Source organism: Alexandromys fortis, unplaced genomic scaffold (genome assembly GCF_014885135.2).
Source record: "Alexandromys fortis isolate MF-2015 unplaced genomic scaffold, M_Fortis_MF-2015_v1.1 scaffold_157, whole genome shotgun sequence".
Classification (NCBI taxonomy): Eukaryota; Metazoa; Chordata; class Mammalia; order Rodentia; family Cricetidae; genus Alexandromys; species Alexandromys fortis.
In genome coordinates this window covers 1,973,417-1,979,558 of record NW_026068041.1, presented here as the reverse complement: position 1 = coordinate 1,979,558, position 6,142 = coordinate 1,973,417, and the positions used below count along the sequence as shown (strand labels likewise).

General features: G+C 53.3%; 1 protein-coding gene across 7 annotated transcripts in view; it reads right to left on the bottom strand.

The window, feature by feature from the left end:
- Positions 1-6,105: 6,105 nt before the first annotated feature.
- Positions 6,106-6,142, bottom strand: part of Sstr3 (somatostatin receptor 3) — a 10,784-nt gene continuing 10,747 nt past the window's right edge. For all 7 annotated transcript variants that reach the window (XM_050165782.1, XM_050165785.1, XM_050165786.1 and 4 more), the window contains one exon: positions 6,106-6,142. This exon is cut by the window's right edge and continues 3,445 nt beyond it. The gene's annotated coding sequence lies outside the window, so the exon portion shown is untranslated.

Here is a 6,142-nt window from a genome sequence, read left to right as displayed (position 1 = left end):
GGGGGAGGGGGGGGGGGGGGGGGGGGGGGGGGGTAGGGGGCAGAAGAAAGCAGACAGAGGGATGGTGGCCATATAGGGACCACCACCAGGCCCACACTGGCATGGCCTCTGGGTGGCCTTGCCTGAACAGCATTCCCAGGGCATTGAGCCAGTCCTGCAAAGAGGCTCCCCCTCCAAGCTTCAGCCACCAGAGCAAAGGGCTGAGTCAGCAGCCCTGGGGGTGGGGACAGGACCAGGCAGTCTCAGTTTTCTGGTGTAGAAAGCTGGAAAGAATGGACGAAAGAAAAAATGGATGGAATGGAGAGAAGGGCGGGGGGAGGCACGGTTCTGTTGGAGGCCAGCTGTGTGCCTAGCACTGGACACCCCACTATGCTCGGCACCCCACTTATAGGGCAACACTGCTCACTCCACCTTAACAGTTGAGGTGGCTCCAAGCCACTGACATCAGCCATGAGGATGTCCCAGGCAGGTCAGATAGATTTGAGACCACACTCCAGTCCTGGAGTAGACAGACAGACAGACTCTGTTTCATGTCCTTCCTCAAGTTGTGAGACGTTGGGTAAGTTTTCTTCCTTCTCCGAGTATTTTGTTTGTTTTGTTTCTCAAGACAGGATTTCACTGTGTAGCCCAGGCTGGCCTCGAACTCACAGAGATCTGCCTGACTCTGCCTCCTGAGTGCTAGAGGTTAAAGGCATACACCACCACCACCTGGCTCTTGTCTGAGTCTTAATGATCCCGGGCCAGACGATCTTGACTCCAGGATTGTATGAGTGTCTGGGAATAGTCAAAGTGTGTTTCCTCCAGGCTACTTCGGTTAAGCCCTGTATGCTGAGGCACGCACTCACTTTTCTCAGCACACCTGCCAGTAGATACCCCCTGGGCTCATGTTGCCCTCCATCCTCTTTCATAAGCCTCTACGAGCAAATTTGTACCAGGTCACCAAGGGCAGACTCTCACCGTGTGAGACTGTTTCTCTGCTTACTCCCGCCCTTTCTGACTTCCAAGAGCCAGGACGATTTGCTGACTCCAGAAGTCAGCTGTGTCGCTGGCAATTCAGAGTTCAAGGTCACTGCCAAGTTAGCGGTTGAACTACTGGAGAGGAGGGCGCCACCTCCTGGGGAGAGCCAGCGTGCGGCCCAGCAGCCAGCACCCCGCCAATCCAACCTGGTTGGAGAGCTGAGGTCCTCCAAACCTCAGAAAGTAGGCAGCCCCGTGAGGACAGCTTCAAATTGGCTTTACTGGGTGCCCAACTATTGAGCGACCCAGTTTAGACCCTCCAGGCCCAGCCAAAAGTGGGCAAAAAGATGACTTCAAGATCCCTAGGGCCCTCAACAAGAAAGCCAAAACCGGAGAGGAGCCGAGCAGAACCGAAAAGGGCCGAGCAGAACCGAGTCCAGCCGAGCAAAGCAGAGTAGAGCCGAACAAAGTCGATTTTTCCCGAGCCAAAACGAACAGATTCGGGTCCAGCCGGTTGGGATCCGACAAAGGCCGAATAAAGCCGAATCTGGGCGAAGAGAAACGTGAGTGCGCTGAGGTCCAGAGGCGCCCCCTGGCGACACAGGAACACTGAGTTGATTTAAGCGGGACTCATTGGGAGTCCTATGATAGTCCTGTAAAATGGGATTGTGGGGTGCACTTCAGGAATGAGGAAACTGAGGCCCGAGACTGCCTCACAGGCCTCTGAGCTGGGAAGTGAAGGCTCTGAAGTTCCTTTGATGGTGTTTGGCCAAGAACACCCCTGCCACTTAAAGCTCACGTATAAATTTGATTGTGTTTGCCGATTTATTACAGCCAAAGGCCCACAGAGATCTCCCTTGTGGAGGGCTAGCAGAGTTCAGATACAACCATGATGGTCTCACAGATGGAGAAACCAAGCCGGCTTCGGAGGTGTTGACCAAGGGCGGTGGGGCGGCAGTTCCCATGAGCAAATATTGACACATTTCCTGGCCATTAGAGCAGAAAGCCAGACTGAAAAGAGGATGTTCTGTCCCTTCTCTGCAAAGCTTAAAGCACCCTGCCCCCACTCCAGGCCTCAGTTTCCCCACCTGCAGCAAGGTAGTAGCAGAGGATGTGGCCAGGATCCCCGGTACCTGGATCCTAAGGAGAATGAGGCATTCCCTGGAGCCAGGGAGAAAGGAAAAGCTGTTTATATGCATGTACAATTCACCTCCATGCTACAGCACTCTGGAGTGCCTGCCCAAGGCTGCAGGGTTTAAGGTGCTGGGCCTCTGGGAAGCAACTGAGGCCCTGTGTGGCCTGGGTATCTCCTCTACTATATACACTTCCCAGGGGCACTGCGTGCCACCAGGCAGCTGGCACAGGGAGTCTCAGAGTACCCCAATCCCCAGTGTACCACCAGGCAGCTGGCACAGGTGGTCTCAGAGCACCCCAATCCCCAGTGTGACACCAGGCAGCTGGCACAGGTGGTCTCAGAGCACCCCAATTCCCAGCATCACTGTTTCCACCCAGCACCGGGGAGGCTGAGGCAGGAAGATGACCCCTGTTCTCAATCTTCTTTCTGATCGTGACATTGGGCAACAACTGTGACATCCCAGACCTCCAGAGAAGGTCTTGCACGCCTGTCCTGTGAGAACACTTCTGGATGTGCTTGTGCAGTCCCTGTGGGCACCAGGCACTGGCCTAAGGACTAAGCTCTGCAAATGTTAACTCTTTAACGACCTAAACCACAAATTACCCCATGAGGAAGAAACTGAGGCAAGGAGAGGTTAGCCTGCTGGCTCAAGGTTAGACAGCTAGTGAATGGATGAGCAGGGACTTAACCACAGGCAGCCTGAGTCCACACACTGTCACTCTCCTTTGCTGTCCCCTTCTTGGCTCCTAGACAACCCATCTAGCCTCTGGGTTGAGCCTTAAATGGTTAACAGGGTCCACATACCACACGCTGCATGAAAGATGAACAGGTTGGTTTGACAGACCTTCTAGGGACCCGGGAGGGAAGAGGCCACTAACACCATAAGGCAAATGGGCAGTGGTCTTAACCAGTACCACAGCTGGGAGCTTCAGAAATGAAAGCTTATCGTGTTGGCAGGGATAATGGTGCATGCCTCTCATCCCCGCACTTGGGAAACTGAGGTAGGATTGCCATGGGGTCCAGGCCAGACTGCTCTACAAAGTGAGACTTTACCTTGAAAAAGAAAAAAAAAACAAGGGCTGAAGAGATGGCATAGCTGGTAAAGGGTCCGCTTTGCAAGTGTGAGGACCTGAGTTCGGATCCCTGGGGACCTGCATTAAAAAGTAGCTCATGGTCACATGTACCTTCAGCCCTAGCAAGGGCTCCAGTGAGAGACCCTGTCTCAAAAGATAAAAAGGAGCCAGGTGGTGGTGGCGCGTGCCTTTAATCCCAGCACTTGGGAGGCAGAGGCAGATCTCTGTGAGTTCAAGACCAGCCTGGTCTACCAAGTGAGTTCCAGGACAGCCAGGGCTGTTACACAGAGGAAACCCTGACCCCCCCCTTAAAAAAAGCAGGGAGAAATTGGGGAAGACACCCAACATGGCTTTGACCTACACATATGACACACACACACACACATACACAAAAGCATGCACACAACATGGCCTTTGGCCTATACATATGATGCACACACACATATACATGCGCACACACACACACAGAAGCATGCACACAAGTTTATTGTGACCCAGTTCTGGAGTCCAGAAGTCCAGGACCAAGGCATTAGTCTGGTAGCTCTGCTGGGGACTATGGGTCTGCTCCAAGCCTCCTCCTGGTTTTGGGGAGTTTGGTGGCACTCTCAGTATCCCTTGCCTTAGAGAAGTATCCCCCTACTCTTTGTGGGGGGCTGGGTTAAGACAGGGTCTCACTCTGGAATAAAAACTGACCTTGAGCTTACGGCAATGATCACAGGTGTGTGGCGCCCCACCCTATCACCCTGATGACACCTCGGTGTTATCCTTGTGTGTGTGTGTCCAAAGCTCTTTTCCTGGGGACACACACTCTATTGAGTCCACCCTGGTTGAGCATGACTTCCTCTCCACTTACATCTGCTATGACCTTGCTCCCAGAAGAAAGGAAACAGAGGTTAAGGGGCTGCAAGGGACACAACCCAGCCTCCAACTCTAACAGGAGCCGACTCTCCAGGACACATGACTTTACCCTCCGCTCAGCATGGGATGTCACCTCTACCCTTCCCTCCCATGACCTTGCTGGCTCAACACACACCAACCCCTCTGTCTGGCACACTCAGGCTCTGGCACCAGCCTCTGCACCCACCCACTATGCTCTCCCAGTACACACATGTTCTCTCCTTCCCCACCACGCCCAAATGGTAGCATTCACAAGTGGCCACCTGGGAAAGTCCAGATGCAGGAGCCATGCCCATGGACCCCAGCCACCTTCCCTCCATAACAGCCCAGTGGCAGGCTGGCCCTCCGAAAACTCTCTGTTAAGTATACTATGTCCGGAGAAGTGAAAAAAAATGAAAAATGCTACACAGTAGGTTCACAGTGAAGCCTAAGGCCCAGGACACCTAATGTTGAATCTCCATCTGTGCGTGCGTGCATGTGTGTGTGTGTGTGTGTGTGTGTGTGTGTGTGTGTGTGTATGTACTATGGCACACAAGTGGAGGTCTTAGGACGACTTAGAGTCAGTTCGATCCACATGCCTTTGGAGGCCAGAAGAGGGTATCAGATCCCCGGGACTGGTTACAGGTGGCTGTGAGCTGCCATGGCTTCCAGGCTTCTGGTAAAGAAGCATGTCCTCTCCTTAACCTGAGTCATCTCTCCAGCCACTCTCATGCCTTTTAGGTCATGCAATCTCCCCCCACACAGACAACTTTGTGTGGACTCCCCGAGAGCCTGAGGGTTACCAGTAGCAGGAAGAACTGAAGGCTTTGTCAGGACCACACTTTGCTCACCTCTCAGAGCCCCCTTGCAACACAGCCCTGGGTCCCTCAACTCAGGACTTTTCTTCTGAGGTTCTATGGAGCCCAGTTATCACCTCCCTTTGGGACAGCGGCCTCCATCATCTTCGGATGAGGGGGTTTCCCATCAATCCATAGCCTTGTCCTCTCCAGCCTCAGGCTCTGCAGACACCAAGCTCTTCTCGCATCAGGCTGTTGCTGATGCAAGTCCCAATCCAGAAGCTGGTGGCCATGGACTGTTGCCTGGCAACCATCTCTGAGCGACAAGATCAAGGTAAGTCAGCAACTTCCATGGCTGAAGAGGACGGAGGCAGGCTTGACGGTCACTGCCTTTCTTTCTCTGCTCAGGACCAAATCACAGGTTCTAGACCCCCAACCCAAAACAAGCTCCTTCAGTTCCCCTCGCCTGCCCCTGGTGCATATGTTCCCAAACACAGCTCTAAAGCAGATTCCTCATGTGTGGCTGTGGCCCCAATGACTCCGCTCATGTGTTCATTCCAGAGACTCATGGGAAGGGCCATAGCTGCCCTGCCAGACCCTGGAGACACAGCCCTGCAAGGTCGAGGTTTTCAGATGCATGCGGACCCATAGGCATGCACTTCAGCATGCCCCAGCAGGGGCTCCCAATGTCGGTATGTTCGGAATCGTGGGTGCAGAAGAGAAACCCCGGCCCCTGCGGACACTTCCAGATAACTCCCAGGCACTAGCTGGTGTTTGTAACTGCATACACCTGCTTGATAGAACATTTGGGACACATGTCCTACGACACACCATGCACTGAAGAAAGCTACACACACACACACACACACACACCACACACCACACACCACACACCACACACCACAGCTGCTATCTGGCCTTTCCTTCCATGTGCCCGCCTCTCCGACTACCCTACTGGCCAGATTATATTGTCCATCACACTGCCTCACTTCTGGCTGGCTGGAAAGATAGACATTGACCAATTATCACCCCCATGACCTGCCTTGTTGATTGGCCCAGAAGGCCATCATGTGACTTAGTTGTAGCCAATCACGTTTTTGCTTTGAGAGTTTGCTGCTAGGATAAGAAGAGGTGTCTATTGTTTCAGGGGCTGATCTTCAAGGGTACAGGCTCAAACTTTTAAGGCCATCTTATGACCCCTGAGGGACTATGAAACCTTATGAAAAGAGCCACACAACTGCACAGTCACCCATCAGGACACACAGTGGAAATGACTCAATCACTATCTTTATTGACGGGAGCTG